At 45.2% G+C, this 25,580-nt stretch overlaps 1 long non-coding RNA gene across 1 annotated transcript; it reads right to left on the reverse strand.

The window, feature by feature from the left end:
* Positions 1-350: 350 nt before the first annotated feature.
* On the reverse strand, positions 351-15,178 carry LOC132649246 (uncharacterized). Its single transcript, XR_009587680.1, has 3 exons — positions 15,099-15,178; positions 13,931-14,100; positions 351-472 (listed from the first exon to the last, which is right to left on the reverse strand). It is a non-coding gene; the product is annotated as an uncharacterized LOC132649246 (long non-coding RNA).
* Positions 15,179-25,580: the final 10,402 nt, after the last annotated feature.

The following is a 25,580-nucleotide window of genomic DNA, read 5'->3' on the forward strand; positions in this document are numbered from 1 at the left end:
CACTGCAGTGGTGATCTCATAGCCTATGGCTCTTGCACTGAGCATGCACAAGATGGCCTGCCCTCATGGATCAGGGAAGGGTTCACAGGTGAGCCGAAGCTCAAAACTGGTGATGACACAAATGGTCCTGGTTAAACTTAGTGTATCACAAGACAGAACACAATGACATAAATGCAAGAAGGAGACTGGAAAAGAGGAGGATTGATGGCAGGGGAAGGAGGTAACAGAGGGTAGGACGTGAGGGTAACAACATATTAAATACATTATGAAACTGTCAAAGAAGAAAATTAATAACAAAATGTATACAAAAAGATTTTAAAAGTGGAAGTTAGAATCTTTTATGCCATTCCCCCCTGAGAAGCAACCAGACATATGCTTCAGTCTTTTGAGCTTGTGTTTGCTTCTGTCTTCACCCATGTGCCACTAACGCTCTTTGTTTTTGTCTTCCTCTTCTGATCACACAGCCATTCTCCTAAGGGAAAAAACACATGGAAGGACTTGTCTCACATTTCACAGATGGGACAGTGTTCAGCATGTGGAGCTGGTGACACACATTGCTTTGCCAAATTAAAGGCATAGGGATGGTGACAGGTGTGTGTGGCCCCTCCTCTCTTTTAAGTCTGGTACTCTGCCCTGGGGGCTCAGCATGCGGCTGTCGTCAGAATGGCACACATCCAGCTTCATGGGAGGCAAGAACAGAAACATTAATGATCACTGTGAAGAAAAGGCTTGAAGTCTTTGAAGTGTAACTACATTGGGGTCTGAGAGGCTGAGGATGAGCCCTATGTATTCCCGTCACTGACTGTGGATGCGTGCAGGACTTCTCAAAGGTTGAGAAGGTGGAGAGACACAGCCAAGAGAACCTGAGACCAATCTGAAAGTCCAACCTCTGCTTCTTAAAACATTATCTCTGTGCATATGATGTATATATGGGTATGCAAATGCCGTGGCTTATGTATGGAGGCCAAGTGATATTCTTTGGGAGTCAGTTGTCTCTTTCCACCTTTATGTGGGTTCTGGGAATCAAACTCAGGGTGTCAAGCTTTCAGGGCAAGTGAGTTACCCACTGAGCCATCTCAACAGCCATCACACCGAGCTGCTTGGCATCTCTAGATGGACGTGAGATGCTGGTATCTGGCTGGTGCAGCCCTACTGTTGCTTTTGCCGAGTTTGCTTGCAGTTGTGTGGCACAGGCAGGCTGACCACGTGGCCAGAGGACTTTCTGGTCTGGGCATGTCTGTAAAGTGGCCACCCTCACATAGGAAGGCATACATCCTACCTAACCTCTGACTCTTCTTGACACATTATTCCATGTAAATCACTAGAACAAGTTCCATATGACCTGGACCTGTTCTGCTAAGGCTCTGTCTTCTGTGAGCTGGGGTCTCCTGTGCAGATATGACAGCCTCTTCCTGCTCAGAATCACTCGTCTGCATTGTTTTGTTTCCACCATTTTTGTGCTTGTAGCCGTGTTTATGCACAGCCAATGACACTTCACTTTTGAAATGCTTACCTACAGTGCTGACAAAGCATACTTAAAACTCCATTCTTTATCCCCTGAGGAGTGAATTGGATGACTCAATAATACCGTGGGACAAAGCTATTTACTAGTGTCCATGGCAGGTCTGGTACAGGGGTGGCAAATGTGAGGAATTTGGAACACAAATGACAGACTAGTCAGTGATGAGTAAGGGCCATGATAGCAACTTATAATAGCAAAGTAAATGTAAGCCACCACCATTCACATGCCAGCTTCTACATGCCTCCTCTGACATGACTCATCAACTGGTCCATAATTAGATATGTTCAGCTTCATAATCAACAGACAAGGCACAGCATGGGCATCCACAGTTCCTTATTCGCTAGACCTGCGTGTTTGTAGACACAAGGGAGCAGATGTCACACCATTTCTGTCTAGTGACTGGTATCTGAAATCCAGCAAGAGTGCTGACTCCATTTTAATGACAGCACTGTAAACTGGATAGCATCTGCAGAGACTTTGTTTGGAGAGATGCTCACAGAACAGCTGCCGTGTGCAGGGCTAGTGAGAAACAAGCAACCACAGTATTCTTGGACAGAAGAAGCCCTGAGGGGTCTCTTGTTAGCCTGTTTCTAATTTTAGACCTGATGTGAGATGAAAACCCACAATACTCCCTGAGGTGATGAGTTCAGGACAGCAAAAGGTATGAGTCACTTTGGTAACCTACAGAGGCAGAGGGGCCTTTCGTGCTCTCCTGAATTTAAGATGATGAATTGGAGTTCCAGCTTGAATGTGGGAGTCAGACAGATGTGCAACACTCAGCGAATCGATGCTATAGACAGAAGGCTCATACCAAACTGTAATCACAAGCTCCCTCTATAGGCACCAGGCAAGTCTTGAACCATAAGTTTTTAGGAGAATCTTGAAACCTCTGGGTTAGAGCCTTGTCATCAAAGCTAAGAAATGACCTCAAGGACAATGAAATGGTTGCTGCGTTTATTTAGTTCTCAGTCCGTCTATGTGGATGTAGTGACTGAGTCACCTCCAGCACGGGCAGCAGAGCTCCTATGCTGTACCACCCTCTGAGAATCCCTCTTTAGAAAGGACCACTTGAAGTTCATTAACTGTTCCCATACTGTGAAGAATAATGACAGCTCTGTTATTCCTAAGGCACAGTGTAGCTTGTGTTTGTCTATATCGGGAGATGAACCAGCCAAGGATCATGACTTAAGCATGAATTGTTCTCCCAGGCTCACATGTTGAAGGCTCAGCCCCATGCTGGTGGCTCAATTTTGGGAGGTAGAAACAGGAGGTAGAACTCAGTCAGAGGAAGTAGGTTTCTGGGGACATGGCTTTGAAGGTTAGACCTGGTGTGAGTGGTGTGAGGTGGGCAGCCTCCACCATACACATCACCTCTCTGGAATACATGGGTGAAAGGATTATGGGATGAGTTCTTTGACACTGTGAGGCAAAATACCTAGATCCTCCCTTAAATTGTTTGTGCGAAGTGTCTTGACAGAGGAGTTGTTTGTGCGAAGTGTCTTGACAGAGAAAAGTGTCCGACCACCAGGAGAAATAGGAGCAGTTTCCTTGTCCTTAGAGAACAGAAGGTGAAGCTTGGGTGTCACTGCTGGGCCATGTGCTCTCCCTAGGGACTGTCTCCCCTGCCTAACCCCATGCTGTCATACTCCCTAGGGCTACTTCAGAATCCTGGGGAACCTCTGCATCCATTTCTCTGTCCAAGGGAAAGCTCTGCTGCCTCAGGCTCCTGAAACTGCAACTTCACCTTCAGCAGAGGACTGGAGACACAGTGAGATGGCTGGTGACAGTGTGGAGCCTCGGAGTTCTGAGCCTACGTTCTACGTCATTGCAATGGGACTATTCCCAGACAATACTGAGCTCTGAGAGGGGCTTCTTTTTCACATGGCCCAAGCCCTTAGATATTTGTCGGGCTTCTGTGGACTGATGACGCTCACTGTTAGGAAATTCTATGACCGGCAGCACTGTGGCACCCGCAGTGTAAAGCCTGGCATGACAGGTAGGCACTAGCAAAACAGGGGGGGGGGGGTTGAAGCAGCAGGCTCATCTACGAGACCATGAGATGTCACAGTTACTTAAGAAAACATCCTGGGGCTGGGAATCATTTTGTGAATAAATTATTGTTGGATGAGGCCTCCTGTTAGCAGAGTCCAATCATGAAAGTGGCTGTGGAGCTTTTGCAACAAGTTAATAGGACCTTGAAAAAACCAGGCTAGCCAGACTTTTGGAAACTTCAATGTCCCAGGTTAAATTCACTGAGGGAGAAGACTCCTACAATCACTCGGCAGTGTGAAGTGTTAAGGCCAGTAATGAACCCTTCCAAGGGTCCACATCTGTTCTTTCTCCCGGGAGTCTCTGTAGCTCTTGGGTAAACATGTTAACATTAGCCATGATAGCTATAACTCTGTGTCAGCTTATGTGCAGGCAGAAGTAAGTGTTATGGAGGGCTAAGCCCTCCTGTGGACTTGGGAATTGTTCCACAGCAAACAAGAATGCTGTGTATTTGGCTGAAGAGGGTGCACATAAAGACAAGGATGGAATTTGCATCATACACCAGAGGATTTCATACAGCTCTGTCCAACATACTAAAAACAGATTAGACTACACACTTAACCCTCACTACACATGGACCTATTTCAGTCTTCTCCCAATTTAATCATTCTATGCATCACACCTAAGCTTCTCTCCAGCCACAGTGAGCTTATATTGTTTATTCTTAATTGACAATAGTTGCACACATTTGTGGAGTAGAAATATATATACATATATGTATGTGTATATAAATATATGTGTGTGTGTATATGTGTGTGTGTGTAATGCCCAGTTGGGATAATTAACATTCCATATCCTTAAGTATTTATCATTTATTGTGTTTAAAAACTTTTCATCACCTCTGTTTTGGTGCTTTGTAAACTACATAATACATTTTTGTAGACTATAGACTCACTGTGCCACAGAATACTAGAGTTTAATTCATGTAAGAGCATTCTGGTAACCATTATCTACCTCTGCTTATTCTCTCTCCCCTCTATCTGTCTGCATTTCTGGTGGCTGATTTTCCATTCTCTACTTCTATGAGGTTGTCTTTTTAGCTTCCACAGTGAGATCACTGAAATATCTTTTTGACAAAATTAGTCTAATGTCCTCCTTATAAAATGATTTCACCTTGAGGCTGTACTTTCTCAACACAATAAGGAGTAAAACACATAGCAATGAGGTCTTCTTCCCTTTCCTTCAAAACGTTCATTAGATCTGGAGGAGGCTCTTGGGCAGGACTAGTGATATGCAATCTAGGTACAGAACTCATTGTGCTCCTGCACAGAAGTCAGCTCCAGAAAGGTAGACATGTGTCCATCCAGAAACATCCAGGCAGCAAAGGAAACAGTGATAGCTCAGTGGATCACCTGGGAAACCGTTTGCTGCCCTGACAAGACATCAGCATTCTCTCCAGAAATGGACTCAGATAAAGCTAAGGAATAGTCATCCTCAGCTCTTACAGCTTTGAGGCTTAAAAGTAATTATTGGTGGAGAAGAGCTTCCAACTGGGATTGTCACCATCAGAGCTACAGTTTCAGATTTAATAGCTAACAATCTACTTTGCTGCCACTTATGGACCACACAGTGTTGGGGAGATGACCTTGTCATTTTTAGAGTCCTTATGAAAAAAAATAATGAAAGGGAAGGAGAGACTCTTTCTAAGAACATTGTAAAGCTTGAGATGGAAAAAGAAGGTAATGACTGGTCACAAAGCTTTTGCATTTCATTCATGCAGAATGGTTTCTGTTTAACATTAGCCAAGAGGCTGCCACATTCCTACTTTTTCAGATTAAAAAAGATATTGCACTTTATAAGTGTGTAAACTTCAATAATTTAGTCAATGAGACTGCCTCTCTAAATCATTTAAAAAGTTTTCTCTATTATAAGATTTCGAAAGCTCACTTCAGCAAACTTGGAAGAAATCACAAATTGTGCATCATTTTACAATTTGGCAGTTACTCCTCCACATTTATACACTGATTTCCACAAGTCCATCCTCTTTGCGCGGTAGTAGAACCCAAGACAAATAGTGGACATGTAAGCAGAGGGAGAGAGCTGATGACAAGGGAGCCAAGAAAATGTTGAGGCGAGATAAGAGCTGTGCTGAAACAAAACAAAGTCACTGGCAGAGACACTGCCACTCTAGAGGCAGAAGATAAGAAAGCTTCCTGACCCCCGAGAAAGGGCAGCGTCTGAACCAAAGCCTGAGTGCAAATAAGAAAAGTCTGTGAAGAACTAAGAAAATAGTTTTGAGGGCAATTGCCAAGGCAATTGTCCTGAAAGGCAGAAAGCATAGCATGCTTGAGAAGCAAAAAAAGAACGTCTGTGTGTCAGAAAGGGGGAGGATAACAGAAGGTGCTGGTGGAAAGTTTGGGTTTTACTGGGGGTACATATGCTTTGTCGGGGGGGGGGTCTCATGAATTTATAAGACTCCATGAGAATGGAGGGAAAAGCAAAAGCAGGGAACTTGTTGAAAAGGTGACTGCAGTACCGTGGGAAGGAAATAAAATGACGTGGTTGATGGCAGAATTGGAAGAAAAGAGAACACACTTGGGATGTCTGGAGAATCAGACATCAGTGCGTGGATGAATTAGATGTAGGAGGCCAGAAACACTGGAATCTACAGTGAGTCTCTGCTTTGATGTTCGTGACCAATGAGGAAGACTGGAAGAGCCATGAGCCTAGGGCAACAGAGAATGAATAAAAGAAGGTGGAATAAGGAATCAGAGATCAGTTTGGGCGCTACTACATCTGAAATGCCCATTAGACCCAAGCGGAGATTCTAGAGGCCATTGAAAGATCAGAGTAGTCAGCCGAGGTTAAGTGGAGACCTGTGAAATCAAGAACCCTTTCCACGGGACTGGCTGAAGTCACTAAGGGATTCGAAAATAATAGTAGACACCTCGTGCCCCAACAGAGGCATGTGATCTTGTGACCAGGAGAAAGAAGAGCTGGGAAGAGGCACACCCATGAAGAGGAGGAATTCTGGGAGAATGTGATGTCCAAGAGCCATGAGGAAAAGGTGGGTGGGAGGAAATGAATTCATTACTCCAGTGAGACTGAATAATGCAAGCGGAGCAGTGGTGTGGCCGAACCATAGCATGAGGTAAAAACGAAGGTCAGCAATGGCTGGACAGCCAGCAGGCCTGAGCATGCTCTGTTGGGGATAAGCAGCTGAACTCACAAGACATTCTTAACCACAGATCATGAACGTGCACCCAAGGCCTTCCGTGCTTGTCTTCATGAACCACTGGAGAGCAAAGTAATCTCAGGGTAGCCCACTGTGCCCTGTGGTCATATGTCATCACATGCCCCGCCCCCTCTCCCCTCCTTCCTCCCTCACACACCTTTTGGGACTTGTAGGTTCCCTAACCTGTGGGACCAAGGGATGTGACACAGATTTAAAAGACTGCATATTTTTGCCAAAGTTCTTGTGTACACAATTCTAGGCCTTGTGTTTTATTTTAAGAAGCAATGTACTATGGTGATTTTCTAAAAATAAATAATTCAGACATCCTGTCTCAATTGGTAACCTGCCAATCACAACAAACACATTTTCAAATCTGTGAATGCTACATGGAGGTTAATTCTGAGGAGTTAACAGAATTGGGAAACAAGGGTTGAACATCTTAGAAGCTTTGAATACATAGATGACAGCTTCAGTTTTACATTTTGTAAAAATGGAAGAGTTCGTTTGTGCTTTTCCTGGGATGTTGAAAGAGCCCATGGGTGCTATTTTCATGAATTGAACTCATTAATATCTCATATTAGACCACACATACTTTCTGAGAGTGGAGGAAAAATGTTCTCACAAATTTAAGGCTGTGCTCTATAGAGAAATAATAAGTGCATTCAGAGCCAGATTTCCAAGTCTGGAGATTGGTGGATGACAGCTCCTCTTGGGAATACAACTTTTACAAAACAACAGACTGAGATCAGTGCTCATTTCTGAAAGCCGGGCCAGGAGTAACAAGGTACCCCGGAAAACAGTGCCTTTGGGAGTAACCAATAAGCCAGTCCCACTCAAAATATTATGCTTCTACCAACGGCCTCAACCTAATAAAAAATTTAAAGGACCGTTAGTCCCACAGCCTTCTCTGCATTGCATATTTAGATGTTGGGAGGTTGGACCAATGTGTTCATTGACCAGCCTGTCATTGAGCTTGGTGTGAGAAATGCAAAGCAAACCAGGACATGGTCAGAAGAAACATTATACCACAGAACACATACCTAGAACATTGTATGATAATCACCACGTGAAGAGAACACGCTGAGGGCTACAAAGCACAATGAGTTAAACTTGGTCTGGACAAGGAAAGCTAAGGAAGTGTCCCAATGGTAGTGTTTGTGTCTGAGTTTCCACAATACATACATTTTTTTCCGTTAGAGATAAAAGGGCAGGAACGCTAGGCAGGGAGGCAGAGTATCAGTTAGTTTTCTGTTGTAGTAAAACACCACGACCAAAACCACCTTAGTGAATGAAGACTTTGCTGTGACTGACAGGTCCAGAGGGTCCATCATGCAGGCAGGTGTGGCAGGAAGCGGCAGGAGCAGAAACCCAGAGGATCACATCTCAGCCCCACAGAAAAAGTGCCAAGAAAGTAAATTGGAAGTGGAGTGAGAGTATAACCCCACCCCCCCTCCACAGCCCACTCCAAGTAACATACTTCCTCTGGCAAGGCTGCACCTCCACAGCCTTCCCTAACAACACCATCTGGGACCAGGTGTTCAAACACCTGAGCGTGTGAGGGACATTCAAACCATGACAGGCAGCCAAAGCAAAAACATAAGGACATGCTACAGCACGCCAGATCCAGAGATGCAGAGGAGCACAGTGGACTTCAGGATTCTTCAGGAAGGAGAGTCAGGGATGATGGTATAGGTCTACAGAGCCTCCATGCCACGTAATATCAGTTCAAACTCATGAAGCCTTGGCTTTCTTATTGATAACATCACTCGCCTCTCAGGATTGTTGTTAGGACTAAATAAAAGAAGGCTGTCTTAGTTACGGTTTCTACTGCTGTGAAGAGACACCATGACCACAGCAACTCTTATTAAAGAAAATTTTTAATTGGGCTGGCTTATACTGTCAGAAGTTCAGTCCGTTACCATCATGGCGGGCAGCATGGCGGCGTGCAGGCAGACAGGGTGCTGGAGAAGTTGCTGAGCGTTCTATATCTGGATCCACAGGCAGCAGCAGGAGACTGTGTACCACACTGGGCATAGCTCAAAGGCCACCCCCACAGTGACAGACCTCCTCCACCAAGGCCACACCTCCTGATAGTGCCACTCCCTATGGGTCAAGCATTCATTTGCATCTATGGGAGCCATTTCTATTCAAACCACTTCCAGGCCCTCACAGGTTGTAGCCATAACAGAATGCAAAATGCATTTAGTCCAACTTCAAAAGTCCTCACAGTCTATAGTAGTTTCAAACTTGTTTAAAAACCCAAAGTTCAAAGTCTTTTCTGAGATTCATGCAGTCTCTTAACTATAATCCCCTATAAAATAAAAATAAGAAAGCAGACCATATACCTCCAACATGTAATGGCACAGGATACATTACCATGCCAAATAAGAGGAAAGGGAGCATAGTGAGGAGACCAAAACAAGACCAAAAACCAGCTTGACAACCTAAACTCTGCATCTTCATGCCTGATGTGCTTTTCAGATCTCCAGCTCCTCTCATCTTTGTTAACTACAGCACACTCCTCTCTCTTGGGCTGGTCCCATTCCCTGTTAGCAGCTCTCCTCAGCAGGTATCCCATGGCTCTGGCATTTCCAACATCTTGAGGTCTCCAAGACAATCAGGATTCACCTTCACAGCCTCACACAATGGCTCCTCTAGGCCTCCATATAGGGTTACCCCTGACACATGCCTGGCCTCAGTCTTTCCTTAGTAATGAAGGGAGATCCCATAACCCTTTCTTTTTGCCCTTGACTCTAAAGCCAGAACCATGTTACCAAAGCTGCCACATTCTGTTGCTTGCTGGGGCTGGAACACGGCCCCTCATTCAGTTACTTCCTCACTAGCTTTCCGTTTTCAATGGTTTCCTTCACTCTCTAGCTTGACTGTCCTGGCACTTGCTCTATAGACCAGGCTGGTCTTGAATTTAGAGGTGCAACAGCCTGTGCCTCTGAGTGCTGGGATTAAATGTATGTGTCACTATTCCTAAACCTAAGCGGTTCTTTAATTCTTTTTCACAAGTTGGAAGCTTGACTGGGTGAGCTCTTGCTCTGAGGCAACCACTTCCTTTATTCCATTTATTAATATGTTTATCTCCTTGAATGCAGGATTTATTTCCATTCCACTTTCTGGTGCCCCTTTTCTTCTTAATCTGTATGCTTTGTATTACTTGCTCAGCTTGCTTTTATAAATGCTTTTATATATTGTAAATCTTCAGAAGAGTGAACACTAATAACTAATAACCACAGGATAGAGTCAATACTAGGTTGATTTGAGATTTTGTCTGCCAAAGGAACTATTCCAAAACTCTTTAATTTAGCCTCAGGCAAATTTTTCAGACATGGGCAAAAAGCAGCCACATTCTTTGCAAAATATCACAAAAACAGTCTCTAGGCCACATACTTACATTCTTCTCCTCTGAAATCTCTTGAGCCAGGCCCCACAGTTTGAAAGCACCACTTCTTCCATGCTCCTACTAGAGTGGTCCATTAAGTCCCACTTAAAGCATTCAACTGCTCTTCTAGTCCAAAGTTCCACACTCCATACTCTTCCAAATGTGGTCAGCACCCTTCCATGACCTCTGCGTCAGCTCCTGCCTCCTGGAACTGCCCTGTTTGACTTCCTGTCCTGACTTCCTTTGCGTAAAACTGGCTGACATATAAACACATGTTGATTAATCATATTAATCACAGAAACCTAGTAGGTTGAGTATTTACTATCCCTGTTGAAGAGTCTAAATCCTTCTGAGGAAAATGGAGTAGGCCAGGGAAGAAGACATTTCTAGCTTATGTGGAAATAATCAGTCTACTACAAAAGTCAGATGAACACCAGTCAGAACCAAAAGTCAGAGTGGTCTGTTTGGATAGGTTGGAGCCAAGAAGTGTTCATAAATTCCCCCCTCTCTCTTTTCTCTCCTCTCTCTCTCTCTCTCTCAGTGAGTTTGTATTGCTTCTGGCCAAGGGCCATACTAGACATCTGGGCTCAAGGAGGTGCTACTATAACTCGACTAAAAGAAGTGAAAATATTCTAAAGAGATACTTAGAAAATATTCTAAAGAGACACTTGGACTATCAGGTTTGAATTTTCCCAAAAATTTCATGCTGGGAGAGGAAAATGATTGAAGTCTAGTGCCTACCAGAAAAAGAACTTGTCTCTTGGAGAGAAATTTTACAGTTTTGCCAACTTGTTGGACCACCCGGTGGAGGAGACTGGGACGGAGACAGGGATGAGGGGCAAGGATGTGAATATTTATTTATGCACACCTCTGCCCCTCGGGTCAGAACCCCCAAGACACACTTGGAGGTGGTTACTGGGTGCTTTTGTGCCTCTTTCCAATGTGAACACAGCAAATAAACCATTTTCTGTTTTTTATTGTTAATTGTCTCTTTGGGCACAATCAAGGATGAGTGGCAGAGCCTGGCAGTTTCCAGGACACAGGCTCTGACTCATGATGGAACCACTTCATTTCTTTTCTGTTCCAGTTGAGATGTTTACTCATTTTGACTTTAGTCCAGGTCTACAACCATCAGCTCTAACAGCTGATGAAAGTCCTAAAACAGGAATTAACGCTCATTGGCAAGGCTCAAGAGAAGGAACGACAAAGGGGAAGGCAGGAGGGAATGTTCACATCAAATTGTTCCATGCTCTTTACATGCATCATTCCCATTAAGAGAGGAGTGAACTGTGCAGCCCTCGTTGACCATGAATGACAGACAGAGTCTCAGAGAGAGTGTGACTCACCAAAATGACGAGGTAGCAAACACACAGCTTCCCCTGGAGGCGATGATGTTTCCTTACATAAGCAAATCTTTAGGACCCAGAGATGGTCTGCCACTGTTCCAAAGCCACCCCTGACTCGTCACTGTCATCTCAAAACAGCAAAGTGAAAGGGAGAGTGACGCAGGGAAACAAAAAAGCAGAGTTAGTGGGAAGATCAACTACCCGGAACCCGACAGTGACAGCTCTGCTCCCGATCCCTGCTCTGCCTCCCAGCACGTTTGCAACCTGAGGATTTTCTCCCCACTGCTCTGGGCTTTCAGTTTCCCTGTCTATAAAACTGCACAGGGAAGTTGTAATTGTTTCATCTGGCTCGCTGAGACAATGGAGTGAAGTAAATTAGCCCATTAAACCCCTAATCTGTGTTTACTAGTTTATGTCTTAGAAGAGATATCTAAATCCTGGATGCCCCTTTGTCTGCTTCTATTAATAGCAATGCTTTCTTCTAGAACCATTTAAGGATTAAAGGAATGTTATAAATACTGTTAAATTATTGATGGCTAAGAACATTATTATAATTACTCCAGGCTTTGATACTAGCAAGCATTCAAAAAGATACTTCTGGTGTCCGTATTTGACAAACAAGAGACTTAAAGGTGGGAAGAGTAGGAAATGGGGGAGGGGATGGCTGCTTACGGACCAGAGGAAGGGGACTCCCTCCCTCTCTGCACGTGTTTTCCTTCTCCACTGGTCTCCCTTCCCCAGACACTTCCAGCAGGAAGCAGGACTGTCCATTAGCCTCATGGTTGTTGAAGTTTGGTGATGTTAGCCAAATCATGGAGGAAATGTGCCTGGTAGTAGTTTACCAATCACTTCTGTGGGAAGGCATTGGGTGGCATCCAGGAGCTTTTGGGGGGCTCAGCATCCCTACAAGTGACAATAAAAGTGATGGACCTCTGAACCTCTCCCTCCTCTGTAATCATCATTCATTCTGCCTTTGGGACACCCAAGAGAGTTTTTGAAAGCGCACAGACAGGCCTGTATCTACAGTCCATCATTAAGTTAAGTTCATTTGTGAGCAAAAATGAACCAATTCACCCCCTCACCTTCCTCACCTTCCATTTCTTCTCTATAAAATTGTCCCAAAGATTCATGCGGTTAGCAAGACAAGAAAAGAATGGGATTGGCCCAGTCTCAAAGCCATAAGGTGAATACTTGGAAATATTTGTGGACCAGGGTAACTATGGAGCCTGTCTACATGCAGCTTTCCAGCTCAGGAATTCATACATGTACACGGTGGTATGTACATGCTGGTCAGAGGGAAGACTAATCTCCCTGACAAAATGTTTGAAAAGATTCATCACCTGCCCCCAAACACTGTGAGTGTCATTGTTATTGGTATATAGTTTGGAATCTCTGGATTTGTTGTATTGGTGAACTTCTTAAAAACACTCTTAAATAAAATATACAGAAGACTGCTATCTGAATGAGGACCCAACAGTCCAAAACAATTTTTTTCCATGCTGAGGTCATGTAGCACCAAGCCAGAACTAAATCATTTTTCTGACCTTCCAAGATACCAGGAGGATAAAATTGTCCTGAAGTTTCCTTCCAAGCCCACATTTAAATTGTCTGATTAGGATTCTGCAGAATGAAGGCTGCACTTCCTGTGACCATGGAGTCTCCTCATCAGTATTTGATAGATCTCTATCACATAAGCCGGCTTTCTGGGACCCTCATCTGCCTCTTTGCTTATGTGATAACAGAAGCAGCTATGGCAGTTGTGGGCTCAGCAAATATGTCAGAGAAATATTCTTTCTAGAAATCCATTTAAGGATGTTTTCATTTAATGCTAATGAGAACAGAAGATGGAGACTAGCTAGGCAGTTAAGGGTAAAAAAGATGCCAAGAAAAGGGCCCAGTTTCTTTCTTCACTGAAAACCAGAAATATCCTGTGCCTGACTACAGCCTTATCCTTGCCAGAGGCCAGAGATGCCGGAAGTATTTAAGCCAAACTATCTCCGGTTCCACTATGGCCAGAGGCCCAGAGCTGCCATAAGGGTGTGGGCATGCTTCTGGTTTTCTCTTATCTCTTTTCTCCTAAAGGAGTGCTCCTTCCCTGAAACCATTCTGAGGGCAGGACTACAAGGCTGGCACCAGATACCTGGGAACCTCTCAGAACAGCTTATCCTCCAACTAGTGACGTCTAATTAACCTCAGGGCAGTGTCAGCCAGGGTCTCCCTTCTGCTGTAGGGACCCCCTTGCCCTCTTCCCTTTCTCCTAACCTCACTATAATGAAACACCATTAAATGCACCCTCTGTGGTCCGTGGTTTCATGCTCTGAGTTCTCAAGATGAGAATCCAAAAGCCACTGGCTCAGAGTGGCTTTGGTGGCCACCGAGTTCTCAGATGCTACACCCCAGAGCTAAACTCACTCAAGAGCTGAGGAGGATTCTGCTCCCGAACACACCTGCAGGCACCTGATGGCTCAGTGGTGAAGAGTGCTGGCTGCTCTGGCAGAGGACAAGGATTTGATTTGCTCTCGGCGTTTGATTCCCTTGGTGCTACACGCCTTCGCCTTGTAGTTGACAACTACCTGCAACTCTAGCTCCAAAGGATATGACGCTTTCTTCTGGCCTCCTGAAAGCACAAATGCACATGCAGGAAAACACTGTCGCACACAAAATAAATAAATAAATCTTTTAAAAAAGATACTCAGGTCAAGACTTGCAGAGAACGCTTGAAACCCAAACCACAGCAAGAACTGAAGCGTGATCTCACATGAAGGGAAACGTGTTTCTCCACCTTCTGGCCTCTTTCTTTACTTTTCCTTTCTTTTCTTTCTTTTTCTTTTCTTTTTTTACTTCTTTTTCATTTTTGGAGAGGTTTTTAAAACTTTCAGTTTATTTACTTTACATTCCAAGGATGTCCCCTCCCTCCTCTCCTCCCTGTCCCTCCCTCCAATTCTTCCCCCTTCCCCTCGCCCTTCCTCCTCCCAGAAAAGGGGAGCCCTCCTACTGCCATATCAGCCCTTCCCAGCACACCAGGCCACATCAGGACTGAGCATATCTTCACCTCCTGAGGCCAGGCAAGGCAGCCCTGCTGGGGAGAAGTGATTCAAAAGTAGGCAATAGAGTCCATGTCAGAAACAGACCCCTCCTCCACTCGCCAGGCGACTCGCATGAGCATCAAGCTGCCCTTCAGCCACACGTGTGCAGGGGCCTCGGTCCAGACCAGGCTCCTTAGCTGATGTCTCAGTTTCTGACAGCCCCCATGGGACTGGGTTAGTTGTCTCTGTTGCTCTTCTTGTGAGGTTCCTGACCCCTCCAGGTCCTTCCATCTTTCCCCCAACACTTCCACAAGACCCCTGGAGCTCCTCCCCATGTTTGGCTGCAAGTCTCAACATCTGTCTTGATCCGTTGCTGTCTGGAGCATCCCAGACAACAGTCAAGTTACAGAACAAGAGCCCATTAAGGGCATCAGAAGAGAAAGGTAGAAAATAACCTCTCAGGACAGTATGGAGCCAGAGAGGCCCCGAGGAGACTGACAATAATGGAAATGCTTGACAGTTCTCCAAAGAGCATGACAGCCCGGATGGGTCCTTGACCCAGGAGAGACTCAAGCTGTTTCTCACTTACCAGATGGATGAAGGTTTCACATCACGCTGAGTCTGGAGTGAAGAAAGTGAGGAAACAGAAACATGCCTTCTTAATCCTTGCTTTGTGGAGGAGGAGGAGGAGGAAAAGAGGCAGATGGGGGTGTGGAGGATGTGGTGAGGTAGGCGATGGGAAAAAGTTCCCTGACATTTCAGTGAAAGTTCCCAAAGAGGCTAAAGAAAAGTGAAGCCTTCTGAGGGAAGTGGAAGGGAGAACTGAGCTTTTTGTCAGCATGACAAAAGAGGGGACGAAGGACCGCTTGAATCAAGACACTGTGTCTCGTCTCTTGGACTTTGTGCTACTGTCCTGCTGACTGGAGTGCTGTTAGGCTCAGGGGTATTTTATCAGGGAAAAACAAAATTAAAGGGTTAGCTGTTCAGGCACTTCAATTGTGGGAGCCACTCTCCTGTTGTGGGATCTCTCAAAGCTCTCACTTCCCTTTTATATTGTCTGTGCAATTCTCTACACTCAGTCCTCTCTCTTCTCTCATCAGCGCACCAAACCCAAAGGCCCCCCCTTTGGTCATTCCCTAGCCGTCATGACCTTGAGTGCGGGACATTTGCTCTGGTCTGAGGGGACAAGTTGTCCCTAGAAAGATAATGTGAGGCCCTGTGTAAGCCAATTTGCTATGTCTCCTGGATCAGCTGTGGCCAGTCACGGATAGAGCCATGTACTGTTACACAGGATGCCAAGAGGCAGCTTACTAAAGAGGAAGTTTTGAGTTAAGCAGACACTGCCCCAGGATCCCTCCTGCCCCTTTCCCATGGTAAGCACCCTGTGCCTTGCCAGCCTGAGCCAGCAACTTTCTGAGCCAGCTCTTACTTCCAGTAAGGAATCGGTTCCTCCCTCAGAGACCCCAGGAATACCGCTACCATCACCTTACACTTCATAGCAACTTTTAATTTATACACCCACTTTAATTTCTTATTCCTCTAGACTGGAGCTTTTGTTTCTATTATCTATCGCTGGAAAAATTGATACTGTTGCCACCTAGTCATTCCAGAATCTGTTTTAAATCTTGTTAGAGACCCTAAAAGGCATACTTGTGATTATTCTGAGGGGGAATTATCTTTCTCTATGACATGGCCTAGAAGAGATGAAATAAGGATTCCAAGCCAAGTCCTTAAAAAAAACCATCAAGATCAGCCTTATTTTCTGGAGTAGATGCTGTCACACCCGCTCTGTGTTTGAATCTCTATGAGAATTATTTAAATAACATTCTGCCTTTTAAAGGGCTGAGGGAGAGATAATTAGCACCTACCCACTGTCTGAAAATGGCAGGTTATAAAATCTAGCAATCTAGCTCAGCTTTCATTTTTAGATCTTTTATGGAACATGAAATTCTACTCTGCAATCTTAGTAGAAAAGCCTTTTTTGTGCATTTAGAGATTTATTTGAGCCTCAATTTTGAAATCTAAAAAGTCCTGCTTTTTTTTTTGTTATATAGGCTCTTTTTTTAACTCAAGGACTTTATTGGGGTTTGAGAAGAGAAAAACAAAAGAGCTAGCAAGTCAGAGTTCTAGCACTGCCATGAAGAGAGAAAAGAAGGAAAAAGACTGGGGTTGGGGGGCAGAGTGTGGCACAGCTCGGGGTTCCTAGTCAGAGATGGAGAAAGTAGTAGATACTGTTTCTCCAAAGTCCAGTGTCTCAGGCAAAACCCTGTCTGCCTCCTAGCCAACCAGTTTGGATTAAGCTGAGTGGACTCCTGACCCCATGAGTGGTCTGTTTGACTCAACCCTGACCAAAACGGCCCTTTGTCCACTTACTGGTTTGCAAGAAGGCAGGTAGTCAAGTCAAGATGATAAAAATATGGCTTGTGTGGGTTTGTGAGAAACTTCAGGAAAGAAGCTTTCTCTGTTTCATATGTTAGACCTAGGGCTTCTGGGGGCCAATTTGCCCGATTTAGTGCAGATTTCCAGGGGACTGTTAGAATGCAGGCCCAAGACCTAAAGACGGCAGTGAGGACCCCAAAACTAAAACCCTGTCAGCCCTGAACGTATCAACTGTCAGTTACACGGACAAGACTCTCTTGGTTGACATGAGTTGCCGTGTGCGAGCAAAGAATGGCCTGCATAAACGACAGCAGCAATGAGAGCAGCATCTTAAACCAAGCTTTTCCTCCTCCTGTAAACAGCCCGCGGACCCTGCTAGAGTCATTTCATGAAGCCTCACTTGATTATTCGCAGGTGAAAGTATGTTTTCAAACATGTATGTGTTGCAGGCTCTTGCATATGCTTCCACTTCCTCCTTCAGACTGAGAACCCCTCAAGGTCAAGGACTCACATGAATCAGCCCTCTCTGTGACCCACTCCCTTGTCAGGAGTCCAGGTGAGGCAGCCATTCAAAAACCATTGCTTACCCTGGGGAGGAAGAGCAGAGGCATTCTCCCACCCAGGCATCTTATTCTTAAAACGTGAACCATGTTTTATTTATCTTAATTGCCGTAATTCGTTCTCAAGGAGAAAGATTGGAGCTAAACACCTTTCTATTGGTGTCTGCGGTAAGTGGGTTTCAGTGCTGGTGAACTTTGAGAGAAGTGCTGTGAATGTCTAAAGCGCCTTTCAAATAGCCCAACAGTTTTAACAGAAATCGTTAAAATTAAATTGCAGGTCATATTCCCTCTGTTACATTTTGCATAACATTTAAAAAGTAGACAATAGAAATCTAATCAGGTTTGCAGCTTTTCTACTTAATTACTGTCGTCATTCATTCATGCATTCGTACTTTTACTCTTTCCTTCCGTGCTGGTTTGATGAGAATGGCCCACGGAGACTCATGTGTTTGCGTGCTTAGTCCTCAGTTAGTGGGACTGTTTGGGAAGGCCAGCACACATGGCCTTGCTGGGGGAGGTGTGTCACTGTGGGTGGGCACTGAGGCTTCTAAAGTTCTTGCTGCCTATGATCAGGATATAAAGTTCTCAGCTATCTCTTCAGCAATGCCAGTCTGCTACCTGCCATGATGATCATGGACTAACCTCTGACCCTGTAAACAAGCCCTAGTTAAATGCTCTCTTTTATAACAGTTATCTTAGTCATAGTGTCTCTTCACAGCAGTAGAACAGTAACTATGATGCCTCCATTCTCTCGTGCCTGCTACACAGGGAGTTTTCATAAAGTGCTAATTCTCCATATTCTAATAACTCTTAGTTTTTGTAGTGGTTGGTTCTCAGTGGCATTGCCAGAGGAGAGCTGATATGTGCAATGCTGTTTGGCTGAAGCAGTCCCTCCAGCTGGTGTTGGAGTGCCCGTGAAAATGCCCAATCCATCACCTCAGGGTTTGAAGTTAATAATCTGTGAGGTTTGGTGAGGCAACACTGAAATTTTATGGGTAACCATGTCATGGGCTTGCTGATAAAACAGACACATTTCTGTGACTATTTCTATTAATTGTTCAAATCCCATTTACCTCTTTAAGCTTGTAGTCCAGTCTATCTGTTTAGGTCCCACCAAGCTGCCTGCAAAACGTTCACACTTATCAGTCCTCCCATATCTGCCACTTCCCTTCTTCCCCAAAGCCAGATGGAGCCATATAAAAATAAGCCAAGAACAGACAGAACTGGGGACCCAAAGGGTCAGGCTACGGCTGCTACCGAAACCTTTGCCATGACCGCCTTGTCTTGACATTGGACAGCAGTTGCCGACAGCCTTGCTCCTGAGTGTGGTCCACAGCCACACTCTCCACTCCATCCAATGCCTTACGATGGCCTCTTCATGTGGCTCAGCCTTAGTTCAACGACTCACATCAAGGCACACGCAGCTGCGGCCACAGCAGGAGGGCATGCCACCCACTAACTGTAATTATCCCCGTGGGTGATTCAGGGCCTTCTGGAGACCAAGGCTCACCTGGCCCTATCGTCATCAGGCCCAGACATCCCACACATTAGCAGAAGACCAGTGAAGCTGTAATTCAACACAGGATTCCCCAGACACTGTACATGGTCTGCACCTAAAGGCAGCTGGGGAATACACACACGTATGTATATGTTCACCCAAGATGAGGCACCTACAACAGACCAGCCAAATAAACGACTCTGCTGAAGTCCAGCTGGGTGAACCAGAGCTTAATAGGCTTATTTACAGGCATGTGGTATTAGCTCCCATACGGATTTAGACAATCAATGGCTGTTTAGAGAACTAAGATATCCCAAGATAATTCTGGACATGCAACATCCCAATTCTTTCACAATCATTAGTTTCATTTAGTCAATTGCTCTTGTAAAATTAATTTTACAAGTGTTGCATCTTCTTTTTTTGCCTTTCTCTCCCTCTCTCCCTCCCTCCCACCTACTCTCTTTCCCTCCATCCCTCCCTCTCCCTCTTTCCTTTCTCCCTCCACTACCCCCGTGTGTGTGTGTGTGTGTGTGTGTGTGTGTGTGTGTGTGTGTGTGTGCCTGAGTGCCTATGTTTGTGTGCTCGGAGCATGCGCCTTCATTTATGTAGAAGTTCCAAAGTGAAATTGAGTGTCTTCTTGGTGATTGCTCCCCCTTTGTTTACTGATGCTGGCACTATCACTGAACCCAGGGCACATCAATTACAGCTAGTATGGCTTGCTCTGGGATGCCGTTCTTTCTGCTCCTGTAACGCTGGGATTATAAGCGGCCTCAATTCCTGCACAGCTTTTGCATGCGTTTTAGGAATCTGAACTCCGGCACCCATGCTTAAAGGTTGTATGCTTTATCCATGGGCCAGCTCTTCAGGTGTAGCTTATTTCTGGGACCATCAATCCCTCCTGTCTTTTCTGTGCAGCCTGGGAAACTGTCAAACATATCTACGCTTGGTCTATCCATTCATCAAGTAGGTGGTAAAAGCATTTACCTTAAAATGCATTTAAAACGAAAAGAAACCTTGCAAAGCTGCAAAGTGCTAAGCTGTGAGCCTGGAAAGCAGCCTCACCCCACCCACAAATGCTCACTCCCCCGCTAGAAGCATGCTAGTGGCGAGTGTGAACACCATATGGACAAGTCAAAGCAAATTAATTAAATGTACTATACACTGAATCCCTTCCAGTTTCCCGATAGCGGCTAGTAGTGACAAATGTTCATACTTTTATGGAATCTTACACTTTGAAAATGCCTTTTTGATTCATCTAAATAATAGCTGCTGCAAGTCACTAACATGGGGACAGTTGAGCTTCTCAGGTCCAGTTTTCAGTCAACTTGGACTCTTCCGGCCGTCATGGCCAAGAGGGGCTCCAGCTGGGGATGTGTCTTCTGTTGGCAGCAGTGGGAAGTCTCACTGAGTGACTGAGCTGTGGTGAGAACATCACCTGCCCCTCCATCCATGCTGCTTATTAGAGACAAGGAGCCAGGTGACGTGAAGGCCCTCTTTGTTGCGTTTGTCCCAGCTGGAGGCTGATGGCTGCAGATGAGCTCTAAGATGTCATCACCCTAAGGATCCACCTTGAAAGAAAATGTACACCCGAGAAAACACTGCACTCATTTTCCTGAAAGAAAAGAGATTTCTGTGAAAATCCTTTGTCAACACAAAGCTTACTGACAATTTTTTCTCCTATAATACTTCCAGAAAGGATGGACAGTTCACGAGACTCTAAGGTTAGTTTCACAGTGACTCCATCCTTCCTGCAGCCTGCAAACCATGAAGCACACCACACTCTGAAGAACATTTGTCCTCACTCCAGTTTTCTAGATACATGCTCTCCCGGCTCTCTAAACTGCCATGCTTTCTAGTTCCTATGTTTGATGACCTTGACCTGATTTCTCTAGAAGTAATTTACAGAAACATTTCTTTCCTGCAGGCAAAATGTTTGCAGCTACTTCTACCAAGGAAAAATAAAATTAAGATGTAATGTAAGTGCAGGGTTATTTAGGTAAATGAAAAAAGGTGGGTCACGGAGATCAGCTGGGAAGCTATATTTTCGGTTCCCTCAAAAATTGGTTGCTTCTTTATACTAGGGGGATGTAGAAATGCAGCCTAAAAGGAAGCCAAGTCTTTGGCCTGAGGATCTCTCTTGGATGGGTGATATTTCAAGGTCACCACTGAGCAGTGCTGCTCAGGAAGGATAGGGTTGCCGTGGCAACCTCTGTAACTAGTGGTATGGCATCTCTAACTCCCACAGATATATCCTGAAGAAGCAGGCATGGGCTCTTACCTAAACTCGGTCCTCAGGTGCAGCAGTGTCTCTCTGAGACTCAGAGAAGGGAAGTTCCTGATACATACCCATCTTTTAGGGGTGGAGAATTAGTGTGAGAAGTGTCACCACCAAGATGCATTTTCACTCTCCTGTAAGTGGGTCTCATGCGAGAAATCTATTTTCTTGCCGACAGTTATCTCCACTTCTTCTTAACGTAAGGGATGTCTTTCCCCTCCATTCAGTATTTGCTGCTTACACTGGCCATTGCTATGAGAAACTTGTGATGAGTTTAAATACATAGGAGGCCTAGCAAACCACAGACCTGACTCACCCGGAGAGGACTCCTGGATGCCGGAAATCTGAATGCGTGTCTTGGTATCTTCACTGGCTAGCTAGTATCAACCACGATCCCCTTGGGAGTGGGGTCTCTGTGTAAGAGGACATTGTAGATGCGGGCAAAGCTGAATCCAGGGCTATTTGTCCTGACTGGAAGAAGGAAGTCTGGACACAGAGGCGAATAGGGAGACGTGGGATTACAGGCAGCAGTAGAGTGACCCCGCTAAAAGCAAAGAAGCCTCAGATGCTGGCTACCAAGCACTACAAGCCAGAGTAAACAAACCTCTGCCTCCCCTGAAGCCCTGAGAGAGAGAGAGAGAGAGAGAGAGAGCACAGTCAGGCTGGCTGTGCTTTTCCTTACAGCATCTAAAGCTGAGAGAAAATACATTTCTATTGTTTTGAATAGTCAAATTTGGAGCACATGGTAGTTCCTTTTTGTTGTCAACATGATGGGGTTCAGCATCCAATGGAAGCACACCTGTGGGAGCATCCACAAGGATGTCCAGAAAGGGTTAACTGGGGCAGGAAGATCCACTCTGGAGGTAGGTGGCATCATTGATTGAGTGGTGTCTTGAGATGAATAAAAAAGAAAAAATACATAGGCCAAGGAGGTGGCTTGTATGCTAAGGCACTTATCTCGCCAGTGTGAGAACCTGACTTCTGATCTCTCAAATCCGTGAAAAAGCTAAGGTTGGTGGCGTGTGCTTTCAGTGCCAGCTCTGAGGAGACTGGCTAGGTGAATCTCTGAGCGTGCTGGTCAGCTACCCTAGCCTCCCTGGGGAAGTTACACACCAATGAGAGATCCTACCTCAAACAAAAGGTGGAAGATGCCTGAAGACACCCTAGGCTGTCCTATGACACCCACACACATGCACATACCTGTACATGAGCGCGCGCACACACACACAGAGAGAGAGAGAGAGAGAGAGAGAGAGAGAGAGAGAGAGAGGCACTAGCCATTTGTTTCTCTCTGCTTCCTGATACCAGGTGCAATTTAATCAGAAGCCAAATACTCCTGCCTCACCCGCCATGGTAGAGTGCACAATGAGCCAAAATCAGCCCCTCCTGTCTTAAGTTCATTTGGTCAAGTATTTTGTCACGTCGATGAGAAAAGTGACAAATCCATGGTATTTCGTAGCAGCCCTAGGAAGTGAATGTGGCTATTCTTTTATGATCATTTTCTAGAAAAGAATCCAGGCACCATTTCTAGCAGTTCTAATGATGTGATACATGAGAAAGGCCCAGTATAGGAAATATTGGGGTGCAACACCCCAGTCACCTCTTCCGGAATTACCCTTCTACCTCAGTCTGGGAGTGTCACCTGCTGAGGACTCTCTTTAAGAACTAGGACCACACAGAACAGTTGCTTTGGCCAGCATCTTGTCCTCATCTCTGAAGAAGCCCCTAGCTAGCTGCTGTTTGTGCCTTGACAGAGATTGTCCTAAGTCAAGGCATCTCTGCAGGACTGCCCCAGTGTGTGTGTGTGTCTCTCTCTGTGTCGGTGTATGTGTGTGTCTGTGTGTACAAGTGTATCTCTCTGTATGTTTATGTATGTATGTGTGTCTATGCATGTGTCGTGTGTGTTTGTGTATGTGTGTGTGCATGTTTATGTAACTACATAAGCTCTAGCACCTAGAAATTGAACAGAACATATGATAGTTGTCTTTCTGAATCTGGTTTATTTTGCTTATTTTAATGATCCCAAATTCCACCCATTTTCTAGCAAGTTCCATGATTTCTTATTTATGACAAAATAAAACTGGTGCATATTTCTCTTTCTGTTATTCTGGTGATGAACACCTAGGCTGACTCCATAATTTGACTGTTTTGAATAAGGATGCACTATGTATGGATATACAGGCATTTCTGTCCTTAAGCTACTTATCCAGAAGTGGTGTGGCTAGATCATACGATACAAAATCTTGCTTTCCTTATAGCTTATGGAAGATCAATATTTAAAATATGTAAAGACCTCAAATATGACCCACTTCCTCGACTCTAATTTGAAAAAGAAAAAAAAAAAAAACAACTAATCCCACCAATATTGAGGGACTTTTAGAAAATACGTGCCTGTCCCAACCTAAGGTGTGACATAATCATGTCAGCCATGATGCTCTGTCCTTCTGAATCACTACAGTTTATGAATGCCATAATAACCACCTGCAAATCAATGGAGAGGATACGACCCAGGAAGCCCTGAGGAAGTTGAGAAATTGGATGCATAATAGTAATAAAAGCCAGCCTAGTAGGGATGAAATAATAATAAGAAAAACTTTATTAAAAAAAATTCCCAGGGCAAATAGAATTTGAGTTACTCAGGGGATTGAAGACTGAAAGATAGAAGGAATATATTAGCCTGTGCACCGAGGTGGGGTCAGTGAATCCTCTATCGTGAAGAATTGGTTTTTGGGGACACCTGAGAAAAGAAAAGAGGTAGAAAACAGTACTTAGCTTTCAAACTTGGAGAAATCCAGGTGCCTGCACACACAGCGCACGTTAGTAATCATTTCTCCATGCACAGTAAGGCCTGGCAAGACACCCCAGGCCTCACTTTGCAGGATCAAGCAGCATTTCCTGTGTACGTCTCCCCTATCTGTCTCAGGAGCTAAGTGACTTTGATTGTCTTCTGGACAATAGTAGAGCAGAGCACAGAACTTAGGCCTGAGCAAGGAGAGGGGTGGTAATCCCCTGCTTTGCATTTACTCCCAACACAGACAGGCAAATGGTGGGTGGTGGGGTGGACTTAGGCATCCATGATCAATTTCTTCCCAAGCAGAGAGGATATAAAGATAGTGCCTTCTTTGTAAGAGCCATGCCTGAAAATCAAAAAGAAGACCGGCTTTTCCAGGCAAGAGAAAAAGTCTTCCTCTCGGCTTCCCTATAACTCCATGTGTGACAGCGTGTCTCTCACTTAAAGCTTTCATGAAAGGTCCCTGGAGGTGTACTTAAGGTCCCCTTTCCCAGTGTTCCCTATTTGTCTCCACCTGGGTTGTGCTTTAGGGGAGGAGCCACCATGCACTGAGCTCTGGCCAGTCACACAGTGAACCACAGTGATGTGTCTCTCCCCAGAGGGAGCCCAGAAAACCTAAGCACCTCCTCATTTCCCGATCCCCCCTGGCACAGCAGGTATGGGTAACCCAGGGAGTAAGAGGCCCACCACACTGAGTCAGGACAACATAGAGTAGAGTCCCCACATGACCCCTGGGTACCAGTGAGAAATAGACGGCAGCGACTGAGACCTGGAGAGACTTATTGCAGCATGACCCAGCTCATCCTGACCTATTCACTAACAACAGCAGTGGGGTACCCTCAATATCCCAATCTCTGTATCACCTCCTTCGAAAAACATGGCAGGTATCATCTTCCCCACCTTCCTCTCTCTCCCAGGGGCTGAAGCAAATGCCTCCTCTTGGAGCTAAGTTAAGGACACAGTTGCTGAAGGACTAGGATGTGAGGGGTGGGTGTGCAGGAGGCCTACGGCCGGATACAGTTTGTCTGCCATCCGATACTATTTTAAGGATCTTCACGCTTTGTAAGGATCATGGTCTTTGCTTTCTCATTGCAGGGGATGCCACTGTTCCTGCAGCACACACAGATGGATGCCCCCCGTGGTCTCTACACACGGTGGAATGCCAGGCTTGGCTCTAGGCCAAGGGAGGAACTTGATATTTTCCTCAAGGCATTCAGGCCATGTGCCAACCATCTTGTTTTAGAGTAAAGGAAGTTGCTGGAGAGATAGCAAGGAAGGGGGAAAAGAAAACATGCAGCCACATGGCATGGCATATGGTGGCAGAGGCTCCTTGCCAGCTGTGGAGGGACTTGATTGACCACTGGAAAAACCTGAGAGGAGATAACATGCCTCCCTACGGGTGAAGGCGTAACATGAGACTGAAGTGTTTGAATTCCACCGTGGAATCTTAGGATGGATAAGGAATTATCCTCAGCTCTTGGTGCACATTGGAGTTATCTGGAAAGCTTCAAAGATTCCTGATGCCTGGGCAGCACCCGAGATTAGTCAGATCAGACTAGACAAGTTAG

This window comes from Meriones unguiculatus, chromosome 19, assembly GCF_030254825.1.
Source record: "Meriones unguiculatus strain TT.TT164.6M chromosome 19, Bangor_MerUng_6.1, whole genome shotgun sequence".
NCBI lineage: Eukaryota > Metazoa > Chordata > Mammalia > Rodentia > Muridae > Meriones > Meriones unguiculatus.